Here is a 16706-nt window from a genome sequence, read left to right on the forward strand (position 1 = left end):
TATTAGGTCTTGATAGACAACTATCCAAATATACAGTTGTCTTGTGTTTCTTACCTATTTTGTCTGTCCACACAAATACTAGATTTCATTAGTGGTTGCATTTTAAGAAAATTTATCAGTGGAAGAAAATAATAAATTAATTTTAAATAAATGTCACAGTGTATACAGATTTTACTTATACATGTATTTTATTTTTCCTAAATAGCAGTCAGATTATTTAAACTAGGTGTTTTTCCCTTTACAGAGTGCTAATTTATTATTTATTATATGTTAAAAATAACTATATGTATATGAATAAATCACAATAAAGAGAAGGGTATTTTATCATAGTTTAGTTAATTTGTCTGTGATCATAAGCTACTAAAGAGTGGAGCGGAGATTAAAATCCATGTCTATGTGACTCCAAATAAGAATAATAATGTATTTTAAATGCTCTAGGTGTCTTAGATGTATTATCCCGTTTAATCCTTATTCAGATAACCTTATACTATTAACAACTTTCACCAAAGCTGTTCAAAAGGTGAGAAAACTAGGCACAGAGAGGTTAAATACTCTTCCCACTGCTAAGGTGAAGAACTGAGCTTTAAAGTCAGGCAGTTAAACTCCTTGGTGCTTCTCTTAATCTCTGCTCTAAGACCAACTTCCCAAAGACTCTTACTCTACTCAAACTCAACCCTCTGTCTCAGAGGATCCTGTTGGTTATGTAAATAGTGACCTTTATATAAAAAATCTACCAACTTGACTCATACAAAAGTGACACTGGCTAGTGTGTAGTCTCTAAGAACTTTTTCCACTTCACCTTTCCTACCTGTCACAGGGAACACTGCAGCAACCCCCTACGTGATCACTAAACAGAGAACTCTCCTCTCTCCATCCATACTCCTAGGAAGCCATCCCCCTTGATGGATTTTGCAATAAAAGAATGACTACTATGTATGTGTGTGTCACTCCTAGAAAGTTTCTGATATAAAAGACAAAGCACAAGACTCTTGAATGTGATCTACTTATTAATCTGGATCAAGTATCTTGACTTCAGAGGTGGAAAAGACAGTTTGGAAACAGAGATCCTTCTGCCACATCCTTATCACTTGGGAAAAACCAGTACATTTAGCTTAACTTTTTAAAAATTTTATTTAAGTTAAACAAGTTTCATATATTTCATATATACAGATTTAGGCTATTATGTAGCCTAACTTTTATGTCTTGTTCATTTCAAATGGCTCCCTACATACCATGGCCAATACGGGGTCACACTGATCTTTTCCTCTGGTTTTTATTTGTTTTTATGATCTTTGAGTCCTGTTCTTGAGATTTGTCAAAAAAAAATTTAAATCAATTTTAGTGTAAGGTTTTTTTTTTTTTTTTTTTTTTGACAGGTAGCGTGGATAGTGAGAAAGAGAGACAGAGAGAAAGGTCTTCCTTTGCCATTGGTTCACCCTCCAATGGCCGTAAGTTTTAATGCAATTTAACTAACAATGATAGTAAAGTGTAGAGATTTGGAAAAAAAAGTTAAATTACACATTACTTCATTGAAAAGAAACAATGAAATCTCTACTTTGATGTAACTCATGTTGGGCTGAGGGGGAAGCCATGCACTTCTGGGAGTGAATGCCAGTGAACAGTACAAGAACAGGGACAGGGAGGACAGGTGTCAGCAAAAAAGCCGAAGAGGCTTGGTTCTGGGTCCTTTAGAGCCTAGCAAGGCAAGCACAGAGCAGAAAGCATCATCCCACTGCCACTCAAAGGACAGAGTCAGCTGAGGGCGGGTGCCCATCAAGATCTGCATTTCAGCCACATCCCAAGATATGAGGAAACCAAAACAGAGCTCAGGACAACAGTGAATTAACCTGGCCAATGAGGTAGGCTAAATCCCACTCCCAGCAGAGCCAGCATCCTGTGGACATGAAAGGTAGGTCCAGTTCCACAGTCACCACAGTCACAGCCAGATATGGCAGATATGGGAATGAACAATAATAGTGTTAATACTAATAGAATGGTCCATACCATAAGATAATATTCACATCTCTCTCTCTCCTTCTCTCTTCTTCTCTCTCTCTCTCTTTTCCCACCAGACCTACCTGGTACCAATCACAGCAGTCCATTGTGCCCCATACCCTGCCACATGATAGAGCCCACAGTCCACAGTTCACATTAAATTATAGCCAACATTGGCTTCTGGGATCAGCTGCTCTGGTGGGCCTCACTGTCTCCGGATGGCGGGGAAACAGAGTAAACAGGTTAAGAGCAGAAGTTATGCATCTCTTCCCCTATTTGGTCCTCTTCAGAGTCTTTAGGCTCTTCCAAGGAAAGGGTCCTTACAGTTCGAGGCAAAGAGGCAGACCAGGAAACAAGAACTAACAGGTACAGCATCACAACAGAACTAGCCATAAGAGGGTGGTTGATGAACTAGAGAAGGTGCATCAGCAACTCCAGCCTGTTTCCTTATTTCTGTTGGTATAGATGAGCCACAGAAAGCTAACACTATACCTTTTTGTTGACACCTGGTTTGTGGCTGCTTCCTCCTTGCCACGGCAAAGCTGAGCAACCGCAACAGTAATTCTGGCTTAAAACATAAAGCTGAGGACATATTTACTGGAAAAATCTGCTGATCTCTGCCTTAGAGGAAACTAATCTCTACATGCAAATTTATACATAAAAACAAGTGTGAACAATGAAAACTGTGAACATACCCTTTGAAAAGACAGATTATAATATCATAAAGTTAAGGCCGGCGCTGCGGCTCACTAGGCTAATCCTCCGCCTTGCGGCGCCGGCACACCGGGTTCTAGTCCCGGTTGGGGCGCCGGATTCTGTCCCGGTTGCCCCTCTTCCAGGCCAGTTCTCTGCTGTGGCCAGGGAGTGCAGTGGAGAATGGCCCAGGTGCTTGGGCCCTGCACCCCATGGGAGACCAGGAAAAGCACCTGGCTCCTGGCTCCTGCCATCGGATCAGCGCGGTGCGCCGGCCGCAGCGCGCCGGCCGCGGTGGCCATTGGAGGGTGAACCAACGGCAAAGGAAGACCTTTCTCTCTGTCTCTCTCTCTCTCACTGTCCACTCTGCCTGTCAAAAAAAAAAAATATCATAAAGTTAATCTCTTAACCCACCTAATCAGATGGACTACTCAGATGTGCATATTAACAGCAGAAATGTTGACACTAACACAACGACCCACACCAATAAGATGCACACCAACAAGATAAAATGTCTCTCTCCTTCCTTCCTCTCTCAGTCTTCTACAGCCACTGCTTCCACATTAAGGGTTTCAATCAACTGTAGATAAAAAAATACTCAAAGGAAAAACCATGCATATGTGCTGAGCATACATAGATTGCTTTTCTTGTCATGACTCCTTAAACAATACAGTAAAACAACTATTTATATATAATTTGCATTGTGTTAAATAGTACAAGTAATCAGAGATCATGTAAAGTATACATGTAGATGTGTGCAGCTTATATGTGAATATTATGCTGCATTACATAAGGAACTTGAACAGCCACAGATTTTGGTGTCCGTAGTGGGTACTGGAACCAACTCCCTGTGGATACTATGATATGTCTTTATATGCCTTTTCCCCCACTTCATCTATCTGTTTATCTTCCACAAGATTTTCACTCCTTTTTTTTTAGAATCATAATCATCTTCCTGTACAATGCCCACTGTCACCTGCCTCAGTATACATGCCTCATGGACCACACTCTGCCTGGCGATGACACTTGACCTGATGAGCTAAATTTGGCACCCTTTAACTGCATCAGCTGCCTTCACAAGAGACTGCCTCTCTCAAAATAGCTACTAAGGGGCCAGCACTGTGGTGTAGAGGGTAAAGTTGCCGCCTGCATTGCTGGCATCTCATATGGCCACTGGTTTGAGACCTGGCTGCTCCATTTCCGATCCAGCTCTCTGTTATGGACTGGGAAAGCAGCAGAAGATGGCCCAAGTCCTTGGGCCCCTGCACCTGCATGGGAGACCTGGAAGAAATTCCTGGCCCCTGACTTCGGATTGGTGCAGCTCCCGCCATTGCGGCCAGTTGGGGAGTGAACCAGTAGATGGAAGACCTCTCTCTCTGCCTCTCCTTCTCTCTCTGTGTAACTCTGATTTTCAAATAAATAAATAAATCTTTAAAAAAAAGCTACTAAAATATGTTCCACATGCTTCCAAGAAAAGCTGGCAAAACTTGAAAGAAAGGACAGGATTTATTAATTTAGTTTTTTGAAATATTGGCTGGTTTCCTGATGAAAAGCTTTCTTTTAATTTATCACTATTATTAAATCCATAACCAAGAGAGTTTGTGCAATATTTCAATAAATATTTACTGAGGACCTACTATATACCTTTCTTAGGAACCAGTTTGGATTAGAAAAAAATCCTGATTTTACATGGATGTCTGCTTACAGGATCCCAACACATTTATCATTTTATTTTGCAGAAAAAGAAAAAAAATCATAAAGCCAAAATTGTAACTACACTTGTATTTCACAGGAAAGACACACTCTTAAAATTGAAAACAGAAAGTTGGTGGATCAAGCAAGTATTATATAATACTTGTTCCACCTTCTCTAACAAAAAAAAATTCCACAGATGTTTAGGATCTTCAAAGATTTTAAATTTCTTCTGTTTTCTTCAAAATTATAGAAGCTGAAATGGAACTACAACTAAAGCCTCTAATTATAGATACTGTTCAAAAACATATCTGGGTGATAATGTACAATATTAATTGTCATCTAAATGCATGCATTGTATAATTGATGCACTTTCTCTGATTTAAGACTTGTCAGCTATACTTCCATATGAAGCTACAGAATGACTGCTTCGACAGCAGTCGAGAATATGCCAGTATTATGCATTATATATGAACTGGTGTCCAATTTTCAACTTGTCTTTGAAAAGTTGAAAGGCCTATCTTCAAAAGAAGAAGAAATCAATAATATTTGAACTTGCTCAAATGGAGATGGAAATTCTAAAAAATTAATGAAGAGTGAGTTTTAATCCCAAAAAGGTCTTTGATTATGTGAGAAATAAGTGGCCACCAAGATATTGAAATGTTACAGGATGTAACTTCTTATGGCTTAATATTAAGAATCTTGTGTCTTTATTATTTCTCTTTGAGGAATGCCTTCTAACTTGAGTGGAGGTGAGGACTATTAACCACTTGTAAGATTAGAGAAATAACCAACAATTCATACATCATGTTTGACTACATTAGTATATCAAATCTGTTCCTAAAAAACAAAATTTTGAAAGCATTCACTCTTAATATTTTCTTTTTCCCTCCCTCCCATATGAGTGTGCACACACAACCATATTATGAACCAATAAGTTATTATATAGGAATTGATCTTCAAAATGTTCATGTAAAGTACATATAATGAAAAAATTAAGTATGAATTTCAAAAGTTTCTGCACTAAAATAAACACATCTTTTAACTCCATTTCTACAAACTTTTTGAAATCCCCTCATACACGCACAAAGATGTTCAACTTTATTAAGCTGTTTGAGTGAACTAACAATTGCAGTTTTAGAAATGAAAAGGGATTGTGTTTGGATCTGATAAATGTTCTTATTATCCAAAGTTAACATAATTTTTCAATCTCTAATTCAAATTAAAATGTCAATGTATTACATGCCATGAAAAAACTTTGAAAGAACCAGCAAGACTTTGTCACTTCTGCTAAAATTCGAATTCAACCATAGTCAGCATTCTATAGTTCTGAGCCTCAGAGCTCTTCTTGAAGCCACGTTAATTCTTAATGTCTTCATTAATTTCACTTATTAAATAATTGAAACCATCTAATAAACAAAAGATAAGATGGCTCTACTTCTATCTGACCAACATGACGGCATGAGCTAATTCTAAAAGGAGAAAAAATAAGAACTGTATTATCTAGGGAAATATGCTAATGACTAGAAAAATTTTCAGCCTATATTCATTCAGAATTTTTACCTACATACCCACACACACCACACATACACCCCCACACACACTATAAGTCTTGTATTGACATATACAAAATACAGATATAGAGAATGTAATTAATTGGATCAAGAAAAAAACTGATAACAATTATATTTAGGGCCAATCACTAGACTCACAGGCTCTCAAAAATATGAGGGTACTTCAAAGAGTTTGTGGAAAATTGAATAAAAATATTTTTATTTTGTTGTATAATAATATTGAATTCTATGCATAATTTTTCATAATATGCATTTTCACAAGCTTTTTAATGAATCTCTTATTTGTATGGATTTCAATTTTTTTGTGCCAAACTAATGCCATCATCTAATTCCATTTTCCTTTAAAGTTTTGAAATACCACCACATAAGTGTAAGTAGAGATCATTTGTTACATCTCACAGATAAATTGTATAATTCACAGAAAGTCTAAGATGTGTTTGCAAAACATGATTTTTTATGTTACTGTATTTAACCCAAATTCTATGTATTGGTTCATTCAGTATTAAGACATAACCACTGTGAATTTCTCATATATGTCTATTTACAAGATTCATTTGAAGCGATAGTATTTTATAGTAGTCAAGATACAGTCTTATACAATATGCCCACCAACTTTTTTTTTTTTTTTTTTTTTTGACAGGCAGAGTGGACAGTGAGAGAGAGAAAGGTCTTCCTTTGCCATTGGTTCACCCTCCAATGGCCGCTGCGGCTGGCACACCACACTGATCCAAAGGCAGGAGCCAGGTGCTTATCCTGGTCTCCCATGCAAGTGCAGGGCCCAAGGACTTGGGCTATCCTCCACTGCACTCCCGGGCCACAGCAGAGAGCTGGCCTGGAAGAGGGGCAACCGGGACAGAATCCGGCACCCCGACTGGGACTAGAACCTGGTGTGCTGGCGCCACTAGGCAGAGGATTAGCCTAGTGAGCCGCGGCGCTGGCCCCACCAACTTTGCCTCAGAATCAGCTTCGACCATTGACATTCTTCCTGCGTCTGCTTGGAAAATTAGACTCAACTACCAGGAGAGGTAACACTATAAATATTTTAAAGACAAAATTGTACATTTTGCTAAATAAATTTATGAATAATATCAATTTCAGATTTACTGATGTTTCACCACACTTCTTTCTCAACATCTTTGCACTCCAAGTTTTTTTAAAGACTACTGACCTTTCTATCTATGCAATGATCATGTGTTTCATGTAAGAAAAACCATCTTGTAAGTCTGGGTAAAGAACAGACCCAAAATAAAAAGATTGTCTATGATATGGTAACAAAAACACTCATATATATTAAAGGAGCATAGTCCTTTTATGACACAGGGATTGTACAGTTCTACATTCCTGTGATGCCTGTCCTTTACTCCTCCTGTCCTATATACCTACTAATGGTGCCTTCTTTCACTCATCAAAGTGTCTCAGTATGAATAATAAATGACACAGCCACTTGATCTAAATAACCAGTGCTTACCCTTTTGCTTTTTCTCAGTAATTATTCCCCCTGTCTAGCCTCAACATTCAATCAAGATGTTTTCATATATGCAGCTGCTAACTTACCTGCTCTGGCTTCAAACTCTTAGCAATGACAAACAAGATATGAAAATAAAAAGCCATAAAGCTATAGCCACTATTTTTAAATTAGGGAAAATATGTTTATGTAGAAAATGTAAACATGGTAAGGGAGGCAGAAGCCAGAGACCTTTTGGCCTCTATGTCCAGAAATAGGCAGGAATTTGGCTCCTGGGCAACCCAGGCCTAAATGAGCACAACACAATATACAGAGAGGATCACACCCAGGGTGACTGACACCATGATCTGGTGTGTGGGTCGTTTGCCTGTCTTATACCAAACTTCATCTAATTATGAAAGGATGCCAGGGAAGAAACAATTTCTGCTGAAAGTCTCCCACTCAAAATATGCAGGTACTTCAAAAGTCCAAAAGAAATATTTTAGTGCAAAGAAATTATAAAATGCATGCATGTTTCGTCCATATTTTGCATTTTTGCATTTTCCATGAACTTTTAAACAAACCCTCATAAGCCTACATACTCAAATTCCAAAATACATTAAAAGAAATCCTGGGACTGGTGTTTGGCCTAGCAGTTGAGACACTGGTTAAGACATCTGTGTCCCACATCAGAATACCTGGCTTTGATTCTAAGCTCTGGTGCCAGATTCCAGATTCCCACCAGTTCAAACCTTGGGAGGCAAAAGATGATAGCTTAAGTAACTGAGCCCCTGCTGCCCACATAGAGGAGAAGGAGACCTGGACTCCTGGCTCTGACCAAGCGTCTGTCATAGCAGCATTTTGAAAGTGTACCAGTAAATGGGAGCACTAACCTTTGTTTCTCTCTCTTCCCCATTTTTCCTCCCAGGTCCTCTCCCCCTCTCAAATAAAAAGAAAGGAACCCTAATCCAAAAAAAAAAACTACCATTAAAATCAACTAATTTGAATGTAAATGTTTCTCCATATGAAATTACTTTCATGGGAGTTAATTTAGGATTTTCAAATAGATAAGTCAGGAAAATTTTTCTTGGACCTCCTCCAACATTAGCAAACAACTGATAGAAGTTTAAAGGAACAGGGAATACAGATATTGTAAATTTTAAAATATTAACAAGAAAATAAGAAACTGTTGAAACAAGGAGACATCGAAAAGCAATCAAGTGTCTCCATCATTATCTGATAGGAACTGCAGAATATGTAGAGGAAGAGTATTTGAAGATACAGAAGTTAATAATTTAATACTTATATATAATTCTTCAGGTCAAAACTTTACTCTGAATCTCTGAATATCTTTTTTTTTTTTTTTGGACAGGCAGAGTTAGTGAGAGAGAGAGAGAGAGACAGAGAGAAAGGTCTTCCTTTCCCGTTGATTCACCCTCCGGGTGGCCGTTACGGCTGGCGCCTTGCGGCCGGTGCGCTGCACTGATCAGAAGCCAGGAGCCATGCGGGTGCAGGGCCCAAGCACTTGGGCCATCCTCCACTTCACTTCCAGGCCACAGCAGAGAGCTGGACTGGAAGAGAAGCAACTGGGACAGAATCCGGCGCCCCAACCGGGACTGGAACCCCGGGGTGCCGGCGCCACAGGCAGAGGATTAGCCTAGTAAGCCGGCTACTCTGAATATCTTGAAAGATAACTAAAGCTGGATCAATTAGGTACAACAAATAAAACTGCAAATGAGGCCAAATATCAAAAGCCACTAGACAGAAAAACAGATTATCCACAGTAGATTGAGAGCAGTATCTTGTCAGCAACAATTTTTGTTTACCATGTTCCAACTAGAAGTAGATAACATCTTTGAAATATTAAGGAGAAAATAAATTTTAGTTCAGAATATTATGCCCAGCTAAAGTATTACTCAAAAATAAAATTAAAGCTGCCCACACACCATCACTGAATTAATTATTTAAGGACAGATTTCACTATGTAGAAAAAAAGAAATCCATACAAACACAACAGGATAACAAGGAAAAAAACAAATAAAATATTGTAAATTTAGTTAGCTGCTCACTGTAAAATAAGAAGTAATTACATGACATTTCAAAAGATTAAACCAAGCTCTAATCAATATTAACAATGAGAATTATTTGGTGAATATTTACAACATTCTAAAGTATGCTCAGGAATATTATAGACATACAGATAGACTTTAATATTTTTAAGCTTTATTTATTTGAAAGTCAGAGCTATACAGACAGAGGGAGAAACAGGGAGAGAGATTCTTGCTGTTCACTTCCCAGATGGATGCAACAGCCAGGGCTGGGATGGGCGGGGCAAATGTCAAGGGCCAGGACCTTCATCCAGGTCTCCATGGGTGGCAGAAGCCCAAGTATTTGGACCATCTTCTGCTGTTTTTCCCAGGCCATTAGCAGGGAGCTAGGGTGAAAGTGGAGCCACCAGGGTTTGAAACAGCATTCATATGGGACAGTGGTGTTCCAGGTGGCAGCTTTACCTGTTATTTCTACACCATTAGCCCTTAGATTTTAAATTTCCAAAATGCAAAAATTAACTTATGCATATTTAGAAACAAAAATGATTCCTAAAGAAATAAAACTGTGCGGAGTGGGTATTTGGCCTAGTAGCTAAGTTGCTGATTAGGACGACAGTACCCCACATCAGAACACCTTGGTTTGAGATCCAGCTATGCTTCTGATTCCAACTTCCAACAAATGTGCAAACTTGGGAGGCAGCAGATGATAGCCCAAGGTGTTTGGTTCCTTCCTATCCACATGGGAGACCTGGATTTTTGCCACACACACAGCCTACCCTCACCTGGCTGTTGCAGGTGTTTAGAGAGTGAACAATACTATAAAGAAAAATCTGATATAAGCTTTCAAACAAGTAGAGACAGATAAAATGAAATACAGAAAGCTTTATCAATCCGAATTGAAAAAAGTAAAAAGAGGACAGTAATAAAAATTCTAAAGAAGATAACATAAATAAATACAAGTAACTAACACACTAAATGTAGGGGTAGGCTTTGTGGCACAGCAGGTTCAGCTGCCAGCTGGGGACTCTCACATCCCATAGTAGAGTGCAAAGGATTGCGTTCCAACCTCTTCCTACCTACCTTCCTGCCTATGTGCAAACTTTGTCTTTCAAAAAATAGATAAAATTTTAAAACACAATAAAGGCAAATAATAAACTCCCCACTGAAATATAGAATTGATTAGAGCTATTTTAAAAATTAAGAAGTGAAACTTATTCTACTCAAAACACAACTATGCAGAACAATTTTTAATTGTTTAAATTCTCATTTAATATAAATGAAAAACATGGAGATGAAAAGAGGAATATCTAACTAATATGAACCAAAGGAAGCTGAACAGCAATGCCAATATGGAACAAGTAAAGTGTAAGTCAAAAAAGCATTAAGTGATACAAAGGGACACTGTCCAATAACTAAAGGCAAAATCCACCAAGAAGGTATATTTATCATGACATTTCACATACATCTGAAAATATTCAGAGTAAAAACTGACAAAATTATAAAATGAAGAAAAATAATAGAATAATTGTGAAATAATTAAGGTAAGATTTTTTTGCTCATCTTGTTTCAGTTTGCAGATTATTTTCTTATGGCTAAATTCTGCCTGCTGAATCCAAATAGAGGCATAATGCCCTGCTTGTTTCAAGTGCTTAAATTCTGATTCTTAAAAGATGCCAACATATGGATATTCTCAAAAATTTAAGCACTGTCCTGAATGTGAAAACCTCCTCATCCCTAAGAGCCATGAAGCAAAGCTTCCTGAGCTCCAAAATCTGGTAGGGAGGAGGGAGAAGCAGAGAGAGGGTGAGTGTTTTCTGCACAGATCACTGCTCACCATGCACATCAGAAGGAGGGCTGTCGACATGGCATGGCCGTTGACTGCTGCAGAAGCTTGAAAAGTGGGAATGCTGTGAATGTGGCCTCCTGGAAGCAAGCTCACTACTTGAACATAACACCAGAGATTAATTAGTGCTTTAGAAAAGCAGTACATTATGTTCAGATAATCACATTAATAAGAAGCTCAACTGCATCAAACATAAATGGTGTCAAAGGAATTTTATTATTCAGCCTTTCCTGACTATTACAAAACGCTTGAGGTGCGCCAACTCGATGAAGAACTCATGATTCTGGAGTTCAAGTCCAGGGCCTCATCTGGTGATGGCCTTTTTGTTGACAGTCTGCTGGTGGCTCATGGCAGCACCTGGCAGGAGGTCTGTGTCTCTGTCTACGTAGTCTTTCTCCCTTTCCTTATAAAGTCATCAGGATTCTCTAATGGGAGCTCCACCCTACTGACTCAATCAAATCTAATCAATTTCCATTGGCCCCCTTCTAAACACAATTGGCTTAAATTTCTATTCTCTTAATGCCTTTAACATATGACTTTGGGAACCAAACTCCTGAGTTTATGGGACAAATATTCAAACAATTGCAGGAAGTGAAAAAGAGTAGAAAATGTATGGACTTACACAGAAACCCCAAAGGAGAAACATTTAGGGAAAATGAGAGCATTAGATAACAAAAAGTACAATATCTACAAGTAGTATCTACACTGGAGCAAAACATATTAGGTATGCTGTTTGGAACGGCAACTGAAGGTGTTAAAGCAACTAACTGAGTTCGAAAGACTCTGGACAGTGGAAAAAGAGAATGGGGTGGGGCAGTGTTGTGGCACAGTGCATTAACCACTACTTGAAATGCCAGAATCCCATATGTGTAGCAGTTGACATCCTGGCTGCCCCGCTTCCAATCCAACTCCCTGTTAACAGGACTGGGAATGCAGCAGCAAAGATGGCCTAAGTACTTGGGCACCTGCTACCCACGTGGTAGATCCAGATGAAGCTCCAGGATCTACCACACCTGGCCCAGCCCTGCCCACTGAGGCCGTTTGGGAACTGAATCAGTGAATGGAAGGTACCACGCTCTGTCTCTGTCTCTGTCTCTCCCTCTCTCTCTCTCTCTCTCTCTCTCTGTACCTCTGCCTTTCAAATAAATAAAATTAATCTTAAAAAAAGAATTTTTTAAAACTAATTCTTTGAACCAAAGGAGACATGGATAACAAAAAAGAAAAAGCTTCTGGAAACAGAATAAACCAACTGCAAGTTTTTTGAGATTGGAACGGCAGAGTAGGTATGAAAATAAACATAAAGACATTTCAAGAACTACAATTAGAAAATAACTAGAGGGGCTGGTGCTGTGGCGCAGCGGGTTAATGCCCTGGCCTGAAGCGCCGGCATCCCTTACGGGCTCCGGTTCTAGTCCCGGCTGCTCCACTTCAGATCCAGCTCTCTGCTGTGGCCTGGGAAAGCAGCGGAGGATGGCCCAAGTCCTTGGGCCCCTGCGCCCACGTGGGAGACTTGGAGGAGGTTCCTGGCTCCTGGCTTCGGATCGGTGCAGCTCCAGCAGTTGCAGCCATCTGGGGAGTGAGCCAGCGGATAGAAGACCTCTCTGTTTCTACCTCTCTCTAACTCTGTCTTTCAAGTAAATAAAATAAATCTTTAAAAAAAAAAAAAAAAAAAGAACTAGAGCAAGCAAAAAGAAGCTAACAAATCAGGCAGGCATACAGGTTAAAATTGATTACTTTTGTGAGCTGGAAGACCACGCCTTCTCCATGCCCCTGTGTGACCTCATGCCCCTACCTGGCCACACCTGGGTGCTCATCAGTCAATCAGGTTAATTAACCACTACCCTTTGGAAGTGGGTTAAAAGCCTGGGACACGGTGTGTTCCCCCTTTCTTGCCCTTCTTTTCTTCCCTGGCCTCTTGCCAGGAGGGGGCTTGTTGTAGCCCTGTGCCTTTGCCTCTTGACAGGAGGGGGTTTTCTGTAGCCCTGTGCCTCCAGGGCGTGTGGCCGAACGCCCTAGGGCTTCCTGGTCTAGGTGCTCCTCCACGTGGCTGGTTCCTGGTGCTTGGTATGAATCCAGATTTACCTCGCTCTCAATAAAGCTCTCACTCTCCTATGCATCCTTCTCACTAAATAAAAGCTTAAAATGTACCATGCTGCCTCGTTTATCGGTGCCAGTATTTAGAATTCTTCTCTAAATATTAGGCAAAAACCCTCTCGGGCTTATTAATATTGGGATTTATTAATAAGCATATGGTGATATCATATGGCACCCTAAATTCCGGTAGCATATGTGGCACCCCAGATGGCACTTCTGGAGAACTTTAAAGGGCCACATTTCTGTATAGATTTTAAGGGGTCAACTCCTGATATCACTCACCTTCATAGAAAAGCCAGTATTCTTTAACAGTTTACTATCAGGGGAAAAAAAAAAGTCTATCCTTAAGCCAAAAAGTGAGAAGCAGTCACACCCTAATAAAGTACAGCCCTTAGCAAAGAGTAGAGCTTAAACTGCTCTCAAACTATCATACTTCAGAGAAAATAAAATCCAGCCTGAATAACTACACATTAAGAAATACAGCATTGGGACATCATCTTGTCTGAACTGCAGACCTATAAATAAAAGTTCTACAATCCCATATATTTATATTGAAAACTACATGAATAGTGGAAGCATCATTACAAGGCAAATAGCAATATCACATTTGTATAAGAAACAGAATATACATGGAGGACTGTGTGAGTAGATGGGTGGGTGGCTGGGTGGACAGATGGACAGATGATTGAGACTGAAAATGGTTACATAACAATTCAGATAGGCACACACCAAACTATTACGTGGTTATTAGCTACACATTAGCAGTGACAAGATAAGAAGATATCATTTCTCGTTCGTTTCGTAAAACACTTAAGAATAGTTTTATTCCAGGATATAGGAATTTATTCTTTTTAAATTATTTTTATTTACTCCAAATAGTGGTATAACTAGAATAAATTTCAACTTAAACAACTGTGCTAAATTTCAGTAATTCCATGGTAAAACGTAGAGAGACTTGAAATACATTGTAAACGTACATATACATATATTTATACACACACAGTTAGTAATCAGATCATGAGTACTTCAATCCCAGTACCTGCCCAGAACTCATGACTGAATCTGTTACAGCAAGCTCAATTTGGTCACTGCTTGCCAAGTAGCTAAATTAATTTTCATGCATCTACCTATGTAGATAATTTTAACACTGTTCCTCAAACATTGAGATTCTTTTAAGCATAATGATGTGCACATTCTTGTTTCCTGGTAGCCCCAGGTATTTGTTTTGAGCTACTGAAATGAGCTGCCTACAAGTGTTTGCATTTCTCAACTTCCCTGACCTTCTGAATTTGCCAAGAGAATGAATGATGCTCAACCAGCTTTGAGTGGCTCATGCAGACTCTGCCCCCCCATTTCTTTGTTTTTTTTTTTTTCTTTCTTAATCCAATATGAACAATGAATTTATGCAAAGACTCAATGGTTCAAAATGAATGAAGCAAGGCTAGCCCTCTATGGAAACCAAAGAAAAACAACACCCAACGGGAACAGTACAAAAGGGAAGGCACAAGAGCACCTGTGTGCTAGGTGGCAGGCCATCAACAGGCAGCTAGGAAGTCATCAAGTTGACAGGTACCTTGAACAGGAAAAAGAATGCCCAGCCAGCCAGATCAAAATATTGTTTTAAAAGGAAAATGGAGATGTTTCTGTTGGTGCGGAATGAACAAGAACATTAATGACTAGCTATATATAAGTAAGGAAAGACCTACAAGGGGTAAAGTAAAAACCAATGGGAAATAATCAATAAAAAGATAGGTGGTAGAATTGGTAAGCTAGGATAATATTTCAGTTAAGTATGTATTAACTTTCTAAATGTTATTTTGTTTTCACCTTTTGATATTCAGTTTTTTATTGATTTCAAAGGCAGTTAGATACAAAGATAGAGATATCCTTTTTCACTTGCCAAATGTCTACAATATGACAAGAGCTCCAGTACCCAACATCTACAATGAAACAACTTCACCAAGCACAAAAATCTGCTCTAGCATACATTTGCCTTAATTGGTGGCTAGAATAATGCTTATTTACGTAGCTGATTATAGAACTATTACATTGGTCAAAAACACAGAACTCCTATATTGCTCAAGAACAATTGTATTGGTCAACAGCTATTATATTGATCAAGATGAGGATCCAGTGTAGACTGTGAGGATGCAGTGTAGATGGTGTGTGAGGATGCAGTGTAGACTGTGTGTGAGTTCTTACATAAGGTTGTAAAATCATAAGGTCTATAGTCATGAATGATGAGGAAACTGTGCCCAAGAATTTAAGGGAACCAATAAATGCAGCTTATTTATTTTTCAGATGATCATCAATATTAAATTACCTTCATTAATAATAACTAATTGCTGAGAACAAAGTAAAGCTGCCAGGCTTTTAAGAGAATTAGAAGTTTTCAGCTTACTGAAGTGAGAATTAGGGAGAGGCTCTTCAACAGGCATACAAATCATGTCCCCACTTACACGGTGACATCAGTGAGAGGGTGGTCCTTGAGCCCTGCCAGGGTTTGCAGGATGCCCTGTGGGAAAGCAAAAGAGCTTTCTGGAGTGTGTGCTGTGTAGTGTCACAGCTTGCTCCAGTGAGCCAGACCCTGGTGCTGACACTTCGGAAAACACTGTTCCTGTTGATTTTACGTCACTCCCTTTTTATGAAGTGACCACACTGTGGCTGTCACTCAACTCTAATATAACTTCCTGGTAGAAGATACAAAACATCTTTTCAACAATACAAATCTCAACAGTTGAAAAACAAAATGGCTTTAAAAATGAATTACAATAAGAATCAATATATTTCATGATCATTACTGTATATTTTTCACCATAATAGAAAGCCACAAGCTTCCTGTTTGTCTAGTTTCAACTTTTACCTCTATTCCAAGGCCCTCTGGGCTTGCTTCAGCCATAGAAACACTTCAGTTTCTAAAGTTTGTTTAGTTATCTTTCCACATTTATTATCTTGCATTCATCTTCTTTCATTATCTTTAAGATAATTTTCAGCAATTTAAGAATTTAAGAAAACCAAATCTCATGTAGATTGTTCCCTCTTATTAATTTCACACAACCTTATTATCTTAGTGCAATGTTCTCAACTTAAAAAATAAGATTTACATACAATTGAATATTTTACATTAAGATTGAAATTGCCATCAAGGGAGAGAGAAATCTTCAACATTCCCAGAAAACACTTAATATTTGATAGGTTTTCAAAAGCACTTGGAAAATACTCTATAAAAAACAGACTCTGTGGTTGCTAAAAAATCTGAATAATATCTGCAACCTCCTCTGACTTCACAGCTGTGCCGGCCAAGTGTGTTTTAGTGGCCTAAA

At 38.8% G+C, this 16706-nt stretch overlaps 1 protein-coding gene across 27 annotated transcripts in view; it reads right to left on the minus strand.

Moving 5' to 3' along the window:
• EYA4 (EYA transcriptional coactivator and phosphatase 4) overlaps positions 1 to 16706 on the minus strand; it is a 341780-nt gene that overhangs the window by 201116 nt on the left and 123958 nt on the right. For 5 of the 27 annotated variants that reach the window (XM_089332664.1, XM_089332661.1, XM_089332660.1 and 2 more), the window contains one exon: positions 15843 to 15898. The exons of the other annotated variants lie outside the window; for them this stretch is intronic. The gene's annotated coding sequence lies outside the window, so the exon portion shown is untranslated. The remainder of the gene's footprint in view (positions 1 to 15842; positions 15899 to 16706) is intronic. 27 annotated transcript variants of the gene reach the window in all.

Source organism: Oryctolagus cuniculus, chromosome 5 (assembly GCF_051225735.1).
Source record: "Oryctolagus cuniculus isolate XC-2025 breed Fujian yellow rabbit chromosome 5, ASM5122573v1, whole genome shotgun sequence".
NCBI classification, from domain to species: domain Eukaryota; kingdom Metazoa; phylum Chordata; class Mammalia; order Lagomorpha; family Leporidae; genus Oryctolagus; species Oryctolagus cuniculus.